The 17,290-nt window shown below is 43.1% G+C and overlaps 1 protein-coding gene across 1 annotated transcript in view; it reads right to left on the reverse strand.

Moving 5' to 3' along the window:
- LOC124613593 (insulin-like growth factor-binding protein complex acid labile subunit) overlaps nt 1-15,213 on the reverse strand; it is a 49,171-nt gene extending 33,958 nt beyond the window's left edge. Inside the window, exon 1 of the mRNA XM_047142309.1 lies at nt 15,154-15,213. The gene's annotated coding sequence lies outside the window, so the exon portion shown is untranslated. The remainder of the gene's footprint in view (nt 1-15,153) is intronic.
- Between the last annotated feature and the right edge of the window lie 2,077 nt (nt 15,214-17,290).

Here is a 17,290-nt window from a genome sequence, read left to right on the forward strand (position 1 = left end):
CCACACCCTCACCCGCCCATGTTAGGCAAAACTTTTCTGCCTGTCTCATGTTGCACCATCACCGTCAGAGGGTGGTACGGGACTACAAGTCCCACCGCCACACCTCCAAAGCGAATTGCAGTGGCGGAGTCACTGCCCTGTGGAAATTCACTGCCTCACCAACACAGTTAGACCGCAATAGACCGGTGACGCTGTATTGTAACATATCACCCCGGACTACAAGTCCATTTAAAAACAAAAAACTATCCGCCAAATTTGGGAGCGGGGTTGACTTGGTATGGTATAATCGTGTCCTTCTAACCACTTACGGACATAGTTATCAGGAAGAGCTCACCCACTTCAGGACTGGCCCCATTTTGATGTCAGAGGAAGCATTAAAGATTTGACTAACAGGGTAAATTTAAGGATCCGTTATTGTTTGATTACATAGTTTACGAACAATAACTGAAATAAACACTCTCATTAAACATCTTGGAAACGCATACGGAATAGTTTCACGTGGGCTCACCACACCACATGAAATTAATAGCAGTACAAGTAGTGCTAGACCGAGATACATGGAAAGAATTCTCGGGCGGTGTAGACCTCTCACGAAGGAGGTGTGTTGCGAAACCCTCCACCTACCGACAATTGAGAATTACTCTTCACGCTTGTATCCTTTGCCAGACAGGGCGATAGAGGAATAGGAAATCAACACGTAACGGCAGCAGCTTTCATCACAGTATCGTTTAGTTAGTGCGAAAGCGCCACGAAGATGCTCATCAACTCGACTGGTGAACGCTGCAATACAGATGTTGCGAATCACGGGGGGGCTTACAGCATAAGTTCGAACAGCGTACATTCCTAGAACAGTGAATCAAAATTTTGCTTCCTCCAACATATATCACACCAAAAGACCACGGAGGCAAAGTTATAGGGATTCCAACTGACAGGGAGAGATTACTAATACCGTTTCTCCCGCAATTCCTTCGCGACTGTAATAAGAAGTGGGGTAAGTTCAAAATGGCTCTGAGCACTATGGGAGTTAATTTCTCAGGTCATTAGTCCCCTAGAACTTAGAACTACTTAAACCTAACTAACCTAAGGACATCACACACATCCATGACCGAGGCAGGATTGGAACCCGCGGCCGTAGCGGTCCCGCGGTTCAAGACTGCAGCGCCTAGAACCGCAGGGCCACTTCGGCCGGCAGTGGGGTAAGTGTTGCAGTACGCAAAGTAACCGGCGGCCACATACCGAACGAAGGTGGCTTGCGAGGTGTAGATGTAGCTGTTACCGACACACAGCGAGTTTGGTTAAGAACTCTCTGTGTGGTTTACCAAATGCATTCCAGGTTGTTTTCTATAGTTTTGTTTATTGCTTTTACTGATCATACGGTGGCTGTCTTCAACAGCTCTAAATACAAAAGTCCATCAACTCGTACTGTAACTTCATTATTCATTCTTAACGTATATCCAACTAAGCGAAAAGAAATTTTTTTTTTTTTTTTTTTTTTTTTTGTCGTGCGTATTTTTTAGCACCTACGGTGAATTCAGTTGCTGTTATCGTTATAAATATCTGCAATTGCTTTCGAAGTGTTAATTTTACCTTGTTTTAGTGTTGTAAGTGATTTTCAGGCATAATTTCTCTATTAATTTCGTCTAGTTGTTGTTACACTAAGGGCAGACAACACAGAACCATTGGCGTAACGAACATGGTACAGGGAGGTTTCATTCGCCCCTTGTCTTTCTTCCTTTCCCTTTCAGCTTTTCCAGGTCATCCTCTAGCTTTTTGATGCGTATTTTCCGTGCCTGATTTCTCTTTGAGTTGTGGGCAGCCCATTATTGTGACGAAGATATTGATATACACTACTGGCCTTTAAAATTGCTACACCAAGAAGAAATGCAGATGATAAACGGGTATTGATTGGACAAATATATTATACTAGAACTGACAGGTAAATTCATTTTCACGCAATTTGGGTGCATAGATCCCGAGAAATCAGTACCCAGAACAACCACCTCTGGCCGTAATAACGGCCTTGATACGCCTAGGCATTGAGTCAAATAGAGCTTGGATGGCGTGTACAAGTACAGCTGCCCATGCAGCTTCAACACGATACCACAGTTCACCAAGAGTAGTGACTGGCGTATTGTGTCAAGCCAGTTGCTCGGCAACCATTGACCAGACGTTTTCAACTGGTAAGAGATCTGGAGAATTTGCTGACCAGGGCAGTAGTCGAACATGTTCTGTGTCCAGAAAGGCCCTTACAGGACTTGCAACATGCGGTCGTGCATTATGTAGGGCTTTGCAGGGATCGAATGAAGGGTAGAGCCACGGGTCGTAACACATCTGAAATGTAACGTCCACTGTTCAAAGTGCCGTCAATGCGAACAAGAGGTGACCTAGACGTGTAACCAATGGTCCCCATACCGTAACGCCGGGTGATACGCCAGTATAGCGATGACGAATACACGCTTCCCATGTGCGTTCACCGCGATGTCACCAAACACGGATGCGACCACCATGATGCTGTAAACAGAACTTGTGTTCATCCGAAAAAATGACGTTTTGCTATTCGTGCACCCAGGTTCGTCGTTGAGTACACCATCGCAGGCGCTCCTGTCTGTGATTCAGCGTCAAGGGTAACCGCAGCCATGGTCTCCGAGCTGATAGTCCATGCTGCTGCAAACGTCGTCGAACTGTTTGTGCAGATGGTTGTTGTCTTGCAAACGTCCCCACCTATTGACTCAGGGATCGAGACGTGGCTGCACGATCCGTTACAGCCATGCGGATGCCTGTCATCTCGACTACTAGTGATACGAGGCCGTTGGGATCCAGCACGGTGTTCCGTATTACCCTCCTCAACCCACCGATTCCATATTCTGCTAACAGTCATTGGATCTCGACCAACGCGAGCAGCAATGTTGCGATACGATAAACCGTAATCGCGATAGGCTACAATCCCACCTTTATCAAAGTCGGAAATGTGACGGTACGCATTTCTCCTCCTTACACGAGGCATCACAACAACGTTTCACCAGGCAACGCCGGTCAACTGCTTTTTTTGTATGAGAAATCGGTTGGAAACATTCATCATATCAGTACGTTGTAGGTGTCTCCACCGGCGCCAACCTCGTGTGAATGCTCTGAACAGCTAATCATTTGTATATCACAGCATCTTCTTCCTGTCGGTTTAATTTCGCGTCTGTAGCACGTCATCTTCGTGGTGTAGCAATTTCAATGGCCAGTAGTGTATATTTCTGAAATTCGCTGTCGAAACGACATATCGCAACCTGGCTCCAGTGGTAGAGGTGAAATAACATTCAGTTCTCATCAATTGACAGTGAAGGAAGGGAGAAACTGAAACTAATTGACGAGACTGTGTGTGGCAAGATGTGGCCTCCTTTTGCTGAAAGTATCACTGAGGGTATAAAGATTATCAAGAATTAGTGCTATTCAAGTGAAAAATTCTATCTCGTAACACCATATATTGCCCCCTAGCTGCCTTTAATTATCCACAGTGTAGTGTTCCTACACTGACGTATCATTCACAGAAGTCCCAGGAGAACACTGAAACTAGCAAGTCTTTCTGTACGTAAAACGGTTTTTCGGCGCACAAACACTGTTACTTTGGTGACGTATTAGGTATAGAGACTCATGTCTTTGGGTTAATTTAGAAAGAAAAGCATTCTACCAACCGCCAGTAAATCACACCTTTCGAGTTACTTTTTCGGCAGTTGAGTAATGTAACAGCCAGTTTCCAAATACCTTAACTAGACAGGAAACTCAATCTTCCTGACAGTGTTGCACCGCCTGAAACTCGTCACCGACAGGACGTCAACCGTTAATCTTCTTTCCTGAGGAATACATTTCAGAATGGTAACTCAGACCGCAGTCCCCGTAGCCCATGTTGTGGAACTGAATTTTTCTAGCTCACTGGAAGTCTCAAAATAAACTTTAAGTTTACCCATACATTTCTTCATTAACGCGTTTTCGGAACTTACTATCTTCAGTAACAAAAGCCCCAGATTTTACCACTGAGCAAAAGAAGCACATTTAATTTGAAAATTAGACGTTATAATATCGTGTAACGGCGATTAATAAATACTGTTGTAGTTTTATGTTTTATTATGAAGATTGGAATCCATGGAGGGAAGACGACATTCTTTTCGCGAAACGCTAGTGAGAAAATTTGTAGAACCGCCAATAGCGGCTGAGTGCAGAACGATTCACCTGCAGCCAACGTAGGTAAGCATCACGAAGAAATTAAGGCGCGTACGGAGACGTATGGACAGTCGTTTTCCCTCGTTACATTTTCGAGTGGAACAGGAAAGGGAACTACTAGTGGTGGAAGACTGTGCCTTCCGCCATACATCTTATGGTGGCTTGCGGAGTATCTATATAGGTGTAGGTGCTAATAGCCTTTCAAATACAAGAACTTGTTTTTCTCACAAGTTAATACCAATATTACTTGCATCAGAGGTCTATTATTCATACATAATAAAATGTTAGTACAGTGGTAGTCTACAAATCACAAAGCAGGTATTCTTGCGGACGATGAGAGAAGATAATGCTTGTAGATATCAGATTCTTTAGGTTCATAAGATAAGACTTAATATATATTCCTATCTCACAGGTGTCAATGACAAGCAAGTTTCATACTCGCGTTACTTGTTAAATGTGCATGCAATGTAATGTGTAACCATTGCATATGTTTCCAGATACAGGGTGACAATTATTGAATTATATAATAAAAAGTCGTCGTAACTCCTAAAAGGTTGCCTTGGGACGTTCAAACTGCACGGTTGGCCGCAGGCCCTGATGGAAATTGGTATGCGCACGCGCCTTGTTGTTGTCGGCCATTTGCACGTGAAAATGTCACGGTGTAGCGTGCCTGAGCGTGTAACGAAACTGAAGGCCTATTATGCGAGCAATAACAGCTGAACTGCGGCTCAAAGGAAGTTTGCAACCGAGTTCAAACCGAAGACAGCCGGTCCAAGTGTGGTAACAATCAAGAATTTGATTCGCAAATTTGAGAGAACGGGTAGTGTTCGTGATGCCGGCAATGTCGGCCATCCAGAAAGAGTGAAAATGCCCGAAAACATCGAGAAGACACGCACTGTGTTTCAAAACAGCCCCAGGAAATTGGTCAGACGAGCTGCCCAACAGGTGGAAATCAACTGGGAGACTGCGACAAATTGTTGTTGAAGACTTCCACCTCTTCCCATACAGAATTCAGACCCATCAGCCATTAAGCTCCAGGACCCTGGAACAGCGGCTGTCTTTCGCCAACACTATTGTCCACAGAAATAACGAGCAGGACTTTGAAAGAAATAAGGTTTCGTTTAGCGACGAAGCCCACTTTCATTTCGGTGGGTCGTCAATAAGCAAAATGGGCGCATTTGGGGCACTGAGAATCCGCATTTATCCAAGACGGAGCTCGACCCAGTCGAATCAGGAGTGTTTTTGACGCCCTGGAGAAGCACTTTGGGGAACGCATTCTGGCTCTGGGGTATCCAGAGGCCAATGGCATGGCCTCGATTGGCAACCACATTCTCCGGATCTGAACACATGCGACTTCTTTTCGTGGGTCTATATTAAAAACAAGGTGCACAGCAGTACCCCCAAAATCATTGCTGAGCTGAAAATAGCCATTCAGGAGGTCATCGACAGTAGTCATGTTCCGACACTTCAGTGGGTCATGCAGAATTTCGATGTTCGTCTCCGCCAGTTCATAGACAATGATGGCAGTCATATCGAACATGTCATAACCTAAATCCAAATATCTGTAGTGACATTTACATGTTGAATTAAGGGTGTGCAAGCCGTAGTTTGTAACTAAGCTACTTATTTAATATAGTTCAGTAACTGTCATACTTCATGTATCAACTGAAAAGAAAGGCTTTCAGTTTCCGTATTTCTTTACCGCTACAAATAACAAAAATAGAACTTTTGAGGCAATCGTAATTAACTGCAGTTTGAAAAAGTGCCCAGACATTACATAAAACGTTCAGGGGTTCTTCCATAAGTTCAGGAAAGTAATGATAAAAATTTTGAGTGAAACATAATTGTTGATGCAGTTTAGGGTCGACGATACCTCTGAGGTGAAATGAACAGTAAATGTATCAGAAACATTGGTGGCGGAATACGTTCCACTAACATCTAAATTAGTCTGTCCCTATTTAAAAAACAGTTGTTACTTGGAGAAAGGAATAAGGATCCGTTTTCAGTATTTCAGTATATTCCAAGAACATCGATCAAATTGGTCACAACATTACGATTTGGGAAAGTGCCCATTACAGATCACAAAATCTATAGTTGGATACTTCAATGAATTGAAGTAAATAATGATTAGCTTTTATAGCGAATACGAAATGGCGTGTGGCTAACAGGTAAGAACAGAACTGCTTTACATCACGTAACCTGAATACAAATGTTTAATTGAAGTTGTAGTCTCTCAAGCTAACATACTGAGGATAAGAAAATAAAGCGGGATGGGCAGTTACTAATTTCATAGTTACGAATGAATACACGGAGTTCATAAGTTATGTGCTCCGTAGTTTCACAGTATTGTGAAGTGCGGAGTCAAAAGGCATATTGGAGACAATTCATGGACTGCGTGTAGTTAATAATTAGTACGAACCTCGCTATTTCCCGTTCCATTCACGAACTGCCGAAGAGAAAGCACAGTTCGAGAGCCTTAACAGGCCTTCTACTCTCTCTTATCTTTCTTATCAGCCTTACTCGAATGATATTAGTTGGAAGCAAGAGTCTATCTCTCAGTCCAGGCTTCAAATTTTTCTCACTACCTCAAGTCGAGGAGAACATCTTATTTCTTTAAGTGTTTCCCAAATAAGATCACAGGACGTCTCCATGGTAATTAATTTCCGTATCTGGCAGAGCACTAGTTTACTTTCGTCCATCATGCTGCGCTGAAACCGCACAATTTTCTCACCGTTAGTCTCAGAGATTACATTAGAACAGGTGTAAGTAGGGAAACGGTAAAAGCTCAAATTATCAAAAACATCTAATGAAAGGCGAACTGACGGAATTAACTACTTGTTAATGACCCGAATGGGGAAAACTTTTTTTTCTTATTCTGGAATAATGCGGACGATGCAACTGTAGCGCGCCGTTTCATGAAGCTATAAGGTGGCAGACATTTGCCGTCGATTTATACTGCGGACGATCCGTGATCGTTTCACAATCGCTAGGATGGTTTCAGTTTTACACTGAAGAGTCTCTTTAAATGGACAACTCGTTTCGAGTTTCTTTCAAGTAAAGGCTTGTTTGACAGGAGAGCTGCCTACAGATGAATTAAGTTTGCATCATTAGTTCATTCGTATGAGCAATTGTCAAAAACTATCAGTCCATAGGAAGAGTACTAGTTTGTCAGCGCTTGGAATCCCTCTTGTGCAAAACGTTGCTTCAGAAATATTTCGACGGCTAGATGTGCTGTCATCCAGTTTCTGAACATCACTTCCAGAGTCTTTCTTCTAGAGTCATTCCCAATCATTTTCAGTGTCTCAAGGAATCAAAATAGGTAGCAGCTATAACTAAACCTCCTTTAGACATCAGAATCATGGGGGACAGACAAATAGCTAAATTACGCTAAAACTGGAAGGAGAAGCGATGCCGTCCTCGTTAATCTGAGGAGTTTTAGAGAAACCACGAAAAACCAGAATCTTACTGGCCTGACCGTGTCTGACCTTTGATACTATCACTAATCCGAATCCGATACCCACTGAGGTGACAAACCATCGTATAGCAATATGCACACGTACAGATGGCGGTAGCATCGCGTACACAAGGTATAAAAGGGTAATGCATTGGCGGAGCCACCGTTTATACTCGGGTGATTACGGGAATTAATAGACTTTGAACAGGGAATGGTAGCTGGAGCTAGACGCGTGGGCTTTTCCATTTCGGAAACCGTTAGGGAATTCAGTTCCCCGAGATCCACAGTCTCAAGGGTGTGCCGAGAATATCAAATTTCAGGCATTACCTCTCGTCACGAACAATCCAATGCCTGACGACCTTCACTTAACGACCGAGAGCAGTGGCGTTTGCTTAGAGTTGTCAGTGCTAACACACAGGCAGCACTGCGCGAAATAATCTCAGAAATCAGTGTGGGACGCACGACGAACGTATCCGTTAGGACAGCGCGTCAAAATATAGTAATATTGCGCTGTGGAAGCAGACGACCGACACGAGTGCCTTTGCTAACAGCACGACATCGCTTGCATCTCCTCTCCTAGGCTTGCGACCTTATCGTTTGGATCTTAGACGACTGGGGACCATGGCTTGGTTAGATGAGTCCCGATTCATTCGGTAAGACCTGATGGTAGGGTTAGAGTGTGGCGCAGACCCCAGGGACCTACAGGCCCAAGTTGTCAACAAGGCACTGTGCTAGCTGGTGGTGACTTCATAATGGTCTGGGCCGTGTTTCCATGCAATAGACTGGGTTCCTCGGTCAACCTGAACTTGTCATTCAGTTGTGTTGGTATGTTTGGCTACCTGCAGACCATATGCAGCCGTTCATGAACTTCATGCTCTCAGACAACAATGTCATGTCACGGGGCAACAGCTGTTGTTCGCGATTGGTCTAAAGAGCATTCTGGACAATTTGAGCGTATCGTTTGGCCACCCAGATCGCCCCACATGACTCCCAAGTAACATTTATGGGACATAATCGAGAGGTCAGTTCGTGCAAAACATCCTGCACTGGCTACACTTTGGCAATTATGGAAGGCGGAAGAGGCAGTATGGATCAATATTTCTGCATGGGAGTTCCAATGACTTGGTTGTGCCACGTCGAACTGCTACAGTACTCCGGGCAAAAGGAGGACTGATACGATATTACGAGGCGTAATATTACGAGGTGTACCATAACTTTTCCCACATCATTGTCATAACTACTTCGTAACTTATAAAGGACAGACACTTACAGTGAAGTTATGTGTGACATTGTTGTCTGCCTTGTGATTCATCCTTTAGATGGAGACAGTAAACTGGACCAGCTTTCCTGATAATAATCGAAAACAGCAATACGTCTCGGCTCCTGTTCTTTGTTGCCTCCTTTAAAAATGTGCTCCTTCAAGGGAAAAAAATCGCTTGCAGACAGATGATTCCTCACAACAAGTCCGAAAAATAGAAAAAGACGCCGCAACTACCCGCAACAAGACTTTAAAAATTAATAAGGGAGTCAAGAGTTACCCACAAAACTCAACAATGAGCACATGACTAATTATAGATTAATTTCGATATTAGTGATAGCAGGTAGTGATAGCAGTGAAAAAATGTGTAGCTTGCATATGCCGCCTGTCAAAAACCCTCTCCTTGCCAAGAGACTTCTCTATCTCTTCTCTCTGTACAATATTTTGGACATGGTGATCCACAACCCATGTCATGAATTTGTTTCTTATTGGGTGCCTTACACTGGGTTTATAGGCAGACAACCATAAATCGAACTAAGAGAAAAACTGGAAGAAATTTCCTTTTAATAAAGACTTTCCTTGTCCACAAAGCGTTGCGTGTGTAGAAATATGTCACATTATAATACATGTCTTCATCCATCTCCTACCTCCTCTCTGCTCATCACCTCCTTATCTCCATATCTGCACATCTCCTCCTCCTCCAACCACACCTCTTCCTTCTCCTCCTCCTCCTCTTCCCCTCCCTCTGGCCTCCCCTCTCTCTGTCTCTCTCCTCCACTACTCTCTCTCTGTCCATCTCATCCCACCTCCCTCTCTGTGTATGCCTCTCTCCCACTCTCTCGCTACCCTGCCCCCTGCCTCTCTCTCTCTCTCCATCTCTTCATCTCTCCATCTCAACTTTTCCCCATGCATTCCCATCTGCCCATGTAGTGCCTGCAAAAGAGGTCGTTAATGTCTGCTGGTATTACTCTCACAAAATGCCTCTTGTGCAGCACTGCCTGTGCGTCAATGGTTTGAAAAAAAAATTTCCCATAATGTACAGGCTGTGATGCAAAGCAGGCCAGTACTACTGCAACAGCACAACACACCTGTTTTGTTGGGCAGCCTACACGTAAAGCACTGGATAACTGTTTCTTACCTCTGACATGTAGGCTACCTTGCAAATATAGTCGATAAGGAAGGTTGCAGCTGTTTCCACACAATGGGCAGCCTATATATCAGGGACTTATAAAATATGTGTCTGTATATCAGATCTTATAATATTTCCTATTATAAAATGAAGACAAATAAATCATGGAACAAGTACTTGCATTATTGCAAACAGAGATGGAAATTTAGTGAAGTCTGTAGTAGAATTATGATAAATTTCGCATCTAATGATGCTTGTAAATCTAAAAGGAATCCAATAAATTTTCTCCTCTTTCTCTTTTACAGTAATATTCAGAAAAATGTATCTTTTGAATTTGAAGTTATGTGTGTAAATTATATTTCTACACAAAGTTAGCGGTAGTAACAACTGCACAGGTACTTACGTTTTTTCTGCCACATACACCAATGTGATAAAGCATTATGACAACTGTCCTCAGAGAGACAGAATGATATCTAGTGTGATAATGGGCATATGATCTGCAGAAACATATGGGGATAGATTCACATACTCTTAAGTGCGCGATTTTGATGAAGTGCAGATTGTTATGGCCCAGACGAGTATCCCACAGATGGCGAAGCTGGTCTGCTGTTCGCGTGATACTATCATGAGTATCCATGGAAAATGGTTTAAGGGTCGTGTAACCAAGAGTAGTAGAAAAGTAGAAACTTCCGGGAAGATTAAAACTGCGTGCCGGACCGAGACTCGAAATCGAGACCTTTGCCTTTCGCAGGCAAGTGCTGTTATTCTGGAAACATCTCCCAGGCTGTGGCTAAGCCATGTCTCCGCAATATTCTTTCTTCCAGTGCTAGTTCTGCAAGGCTCGCAGAAAAGCTTCTGTGAGGTTTGGAAGGTATGAGACGAGGTACTGGCAGAATTGAAGCTGTGAGGACATGTAGCGACTCGTGCTTGGGGTAGCTCAGTCAGTAGAGCACTTGCCTGCGAAAGGCAAAGATCCAGAGTTCGCGTCTCGGTCCGGCACACAAACTACCAGGAAGTTTCATATCAGTGCACAATCAGCTGCAGAGTGAACATCTCATTCCTGTAGAAAAGTTGTTGAACATCCATGCCTCATCAGAGAACTTGGAAGTCTGAGGCTTGCCCACTCTATAAAGCAGGATAGGCGGCGATATGTGCCATCCCTGATGATGGCGTACAACGCTGGTGCAATCAAAAGTATTTTGGGGAGCACGGTTAAATATGAGGCTCGCAAGCAGGCGACTCTTACTTCTTTGCATGGCATCCTGACGATATAGTCAACGACGACTGCAGTGTGTACGGGACCATCGACGTTGGACCGCGGACAAATGGAAATGTGTGATGAATCACGTTTCCCCTTACAACAGGTAGATGGTTGTATTCTGACACGCTTTCATCCTGGTTATTGGCTACTTGGAACATGCACCGCACTATAATGTACGCAGGCTGTTGGGGGCGGTAACATAGTATGGGGGGAAAGCCAATTGGACTTCCATGGGACCTTCATTAACAATCAAAAATACACTGACAGCTGTGAATGTAATTGCAGACGATTTGCATGCCTTCATGCTTGAAGTGTTCCCCGATGGCAATGGCATCTTCCAACACGATAACAGCCTGTATAATAAGATGAGAAGAGTGCTGCAGTGTTTTGAGGTGCATTATAGTGAAATCAAATTTTTGTTTTGTCCATCGAATTCACTTGATCTGTACGCGGTGGAAAATATCCGGGACGCTATCGGGTGTCAGATCCGCTGCCACATACCACCGGCCCGTAATTTATGAAGACTACGTGCTTGTGTGCTTACATCTGGTGGCACTTACCTCCGGAAGCCTACCAACGACTTGTCGAATACATGCTACTCAGAATCGGAGCTGCATTGTGTTGCAGTAATGAGGCAACAATCTATTAAGCAGATGGTTAGGTTCATACGTGTGTGGTGCCGCTGAATGTTTTTAACACCACTCCACTTGTTAAAACATTAAAAATGTGGTAGAATTAGAGTACACATATGAAGACCTGAATTGGTATTGTACATGATTTCACTGAAGTCTTGAAGCAGACGTGCTAGGCTTATGACAGCTAATCGACTATACAAAATAGTGCTGAGAATTCTGGTAGTTAGGAGAGATGATTCCAAAAATTCATGAACTATCGATAATGTCATATACACACAACAGCACAGTAGCACCCTCTCAAAAAACGAGATAAAGCAACAACAGTGTCAGATTACACTGGAATACGGTGAACGCTGTAATCTGAAGGCTGTGGATAAACCTTACTTTTAAGCGAAGAATTAACTTAATGCAGATGTTTTGTCAGTGATGTGTTCTACTCCGGCATTTGTATTCATTTTCACTTTGTGGAATATCCATTTACAGTACCTTGTCACTGTTATGTCCCGAATTTCCTCAGTGGATATCTCACAGACCGATTCTGTACCGTTATTTTATGTCTGCTGGCTCTCCCTGGGCTCTGCTTTCCGTAGATGGTGAACCACAACAGAAGAAATTTTGCCCTGTCGTATTGTTTGTGAGTTCATTTCACTGTAGTAGTTCGCATCATATCTTGAAACGCTACACTGTTTTAGAATCTACCTTGAAATTTACTGGGCATTGTATCTAGCGAATAGTGAAATAAGAAACACTGAACGTGCTACCAGATGCTGCTTTCCACCCGAAGAAATAAATAATCATTTTTTTTTGCAGTACTTCGTTTATGAATTGATGAAGAAATCAGAAAAATACACAAAACTAATATAAACAAGAGAATAAAACAGTGCAATACGCTATAAAATTATTAACAAATTACTAGCCTGACAAAAGAAGACTGTGACATGTACGTATAGGTTAGAATGGACGTGAGAGGACATTCGAGATTCAAGAAAACGTATCAGTTCTGTTGAAACTAACTCAGCTATCTCCAAAATGGCCGTCGATGTCTTTTCGATATCTTTTAGTCGTAATAAATAGTAGTTACAAAGTATGGGAATGAAGGTTTTCTCGGAAAATTTTAGAATTGAAGATTCTCGTGTTGTAAGTTGAGCCGTGGCATAGTGTTGTCGCAACGTTTAGATAAATTTCCTGTACGTCATCTTCAAGATTACAAGTTCATACACGCCGTTGCCAAAACACGACACCCCGACTTGGCTGGTAGCCCGAGAACATTTCATCAATTACGAAGTATCTTCAGAAATACGGTCTCGAACCTTGATTTGCTTAGTTTCCTTGCAAATATTTCATTCATTGTTCACAGGGAGTTCTTTATAAATAAGAAGACTCATACTGAATAGTAATATTTTTACCAATAAAATTAACAGTACCAGTACCTAAGGAATTGCACAAAATTTTAACAATCATATTTTCTGCGTTACTAGAAATTTTCCAATATCTGTAATTTTTCAAGGTGGTATTTGTTGCCGGCCGGAGTGACCGTGCGGTTCTAGGCGCTACAGTCTGGAACCGAGCGACCGCTGCGGTCGCAGGTTCGAATCTTGCCTCGGGCATGGATGTGTGTGATGTCCTTAGGTTAGTTAGGTTTAATTAGTTCTAAGTTCTAGGTGACTGATGACCTCAGAAGTTAAGTCGCATAGAGCTCAGAGCCATTTGAACCATTTTTTTTGGTATTTGTTCATAGTCACGTGCTAGTCCAGATACACACTATTCTAGAAATGTTTATGTTGAACTTTCCTCGGTCCTGCATTGTCGGGTTTTAATGATCTTTTTTAGCCAAATACAGAAGTGAAACGTTGTGGAACGCTGTTAGTTCAAACTATGATATTACAAAATATTTTGTTTCTTAATCAACAGAGAAGCGGCCAAATGTTGCTTATTATTTGTTCTGTTACTAGTTTCGGTCATCGGCTGCGAGTATCTTCAGACTTTCATTGCCCTGAATACAACTCGTTGAATGTTTAAAGCACCATACGGCGCAATCCTCTACTCAAAACGTAGTGAGTCGCCTGTGTTATGTTGTATATCAGCTAACATATTGCCATCAGAGCAATGAACGTCTAAAGACGCTCGTGACCGATTAGTGAAACTAGTAATAGATAAAATAATAAATGACCTATGGCGGCTTAACTGCACGTTAATTATTAACAGTCACTATATCCCCGATAACGAAGACTCGGTTTGTCGATTTTGTTTCTAGTACATTGCTTTTTCTGTGGACTAACTGGCGGTTATTCAGAAATCAGCTATCAAGGTCGTGATTCCCGCGTGCGCTAACCTCACACTTCCGCTGACGTGGGCTTCTTTGGAACCATCACTACGTAGTTGTGTTACGAAACAAGTGGTGCTGTACGGCGGTCCGCTCCCTACTGTAAGGTTCGTATTCAGACATTTGCGATACCGTATTTAATGAAATCGTTCTGTTTCTCCACACCACTATCTTGTTACGTCAGCAGAGGAGATCGATTTGGCTCGGAGAAGAGTATGCTTTGTTCGACCAGATATATCGACAGATACTACGGCATGTTGTTGAAATCTGGTGTACGTCAACTGAAGTTGCAGTTACAAAATTTTCACTTCGGCAGTACTGCGCTGTCTTGTCATCTGCAGGAACGTGATGTGACGAGTGACGATTATGGAATTATCTCTACATCGGAATTTCGTACGTGATGTCAAGCACGTACCAAAGCGTAAATTTCATGTCCTTCGAATTCACTTAGAAATTAACGTCATTGTCCTTTAAACACCTATCAGTAAGTGAGAAAAACAGGCAAGATAATTTTTTTTTTTTTTTTACTGTGTGAGTGTACTGAGCGTTTTATCGTAAGTTAGGAGTTACAACAAACGCCTTCCCACGTGTTTTGAAGATTAGAAACAGATGTAATTTCGAAGGTTATGTTCGTGGACAAATAAAAACTATGTGCAACACAAATACGTATGTGGGAAACACTAGTAAACAGATGACAAACCCATCGTTACGTTGTAACGCAAATAAAAACTACGTCCTCACAAATATATAAAACATCGCAAGTAGTATAAGTCTACCAACAAATGGCTGAACACAGGCCGGAGCTGAGTAGCTGCTTCAAATGACTACAAAGAACACAAGGATTGCAGTTCTAAGGAAAACAATGTTTAAATACAACTGTTGCTTACTGTGAACATATGGTACGTTGTGATGTGACGTGACGGGCCGTCCGTTTCCCGAGGAATCTGGCCGAGAACTGAGAGCGTTATCTCAGTGACGCGGTATCGAGGCCTCGCGACGTACCAGATAAACGCCCGTGGGAGCGGCGAACTTCCGTCGCTGCGGCCACAGCCAACGTCCACGCACTTCCCCAGCCGCACTTCCATAGAATGCACACCAAATACTGACCTAACTCTCACCAAGAGAATCAGTCGCATAAAATTTGTGGGAAATGAACCGCACATCTTACACAGCTACAATGAAGTGCCAAAGAAACTGGTATAGAAATGTGTATTAAGAGATATGTAAACACTAGAATACAGCGCTGCGGTTGGTAACCCCTATGTATGGCAGCAAGTCTCTGGCGTAGTTGGCAGATCGGTTACTGCTGCTTCAGTGGAAGGTTGTCAAGATTTAAGTGAGTGTGGACGTGGTGTTATAATCGGCGCAAGAGCGATGGGACACAGAATCTCCGGGGTAGCAACGAAGTGGGGATTTTCCCGTACGACCATTTCACGAGTGTACCATGAATATCATGAATCTAGTAAAACATCATATCTCCGACATAGCTACGCCCGGAAAAAGATCCTGCAAGAATGGGACCAACGACGACTAAAGAGAATCGTTCAGAGTGACGGAAATGCAATCCTTCCGCAGATTGCTACATATTTCAACACTGGGCCATCAACAAGTATCAGCGTGCGAACCATTCAACGGAACATCATCGATATGGGCTTTCGGAGCCAAAGGCCCACTCGTGTACCCTTGTTCACTGCACGACACAAAGCTTTACGCCTCGCCTGGGCCTATCAGCCCCGACATTGGATTGTTGAAGACTGAAATCATGTTGACTGGTCGGGCCAGCCTCGTTTCAAATTATATCGATCGGATATACCTGTACTGATAAGGAGACAACCTCATTAATCCATGAAACCCGCATGTCAGCAGGGGACTGTTCAAGCTGGTGGATGCTCTGTAATGGTGTGGGGCGGGAGCAGTTGGGTTGATATGGGACCTCTGATACATCTAGATACGACTCTGACAATTGACACGTACGTAAGCATCCAGTCTGATCACCTGCATCCATTCACGTCCAGTGTGCATTCCGGAGGACTTGGGCAGTTCCAGATGGACAATGCGACTCACCACACGTCAAGAATTGCTACTGAGTGACTCCGGGAACGCTCTTCTGATTTTAAACACTTCCACTGGCCACCAAACTCACGAGACATGAACATTATTGAGCATATCTGGGATGCCTTGCAACATGCTGTTCAGAAGAGATCTCCTCCCCCTCGTACTTTTGAGGATTTATGGACAGCCCTGCAGTATTCATGGTGTCATTTCCCTCCAGCACTACTTCAGACATTAGTCGAGACCATGCCACGTCGTGTTGGAGTACTTCTGTGTGCTAGTTGGTTCCCTACATGATATTAGGCAGTTGTACCAATTTTTTTGGCTCTTCTGTGTAGTGTGTGTCAGAAACTTCTTTTCTTTTCTGAATTAATTTAAACTTCAACTCTCCGCGTAACATCCTTCGTAGCAAATTACATGGAGGTAATTTTTCAATCGCCTAAGCGGCAATATTTTACCATTCATGCACCTAATGATGCAGCCTGTTCAATGTACGCGCTTCGTGAAGGCCTGCGGCATCCAAAGCTGTTAGAAGCCAACTGTTAACTATACATTCAATTAAAAGTATCAATACTTTTAATTTGCTAGTTGTTCTTTTTCCAGCAGGCCCATTAAACTTTGCAACTGACTATACTATGTGACGACAACAGTTAACTTTCTCAATATAAACACAACATAAAACAGTTTATTAAGCATCAGAAAAATTTCTTGCTTATAAAAATGATTATATAGCCCAGGAAACGACGTATACAAAGTGCAGCTAAGAATTTTTAGGATAAATGGAGTCTTCCTTACAGGTATCGTCTGTGCGGTGCACATTTGGGTGCAGGCCTTAAGCACATCATAAATGTCTCCTGGAGTACAAACATAGATCTTTTAACTGAACATCAGCTAAGAGATGATCTGCAGATAGTGCTGGCTGTTCTGTTCGACTACCATCAGTATCCAGTTCGATGTCGTACCTGTAACTAT

Source organism: Schistocerca americana, chromosome 4 (genome assembly GCF_021461395.2).
Source record: "Schistocerca americana isolate TAMUIC-IGC-003095 chromosome 4, iqSchAmer2.1, whole genome shotgun sequence".
In the NCBI taxonomy this organism is placed as follows: domain Eukaryota; kingdom Metazoa; phylum Arthropoda; class Insecta; order Orthoptera; family Acrididae; genus Schistocerca; species Schistocerca americana.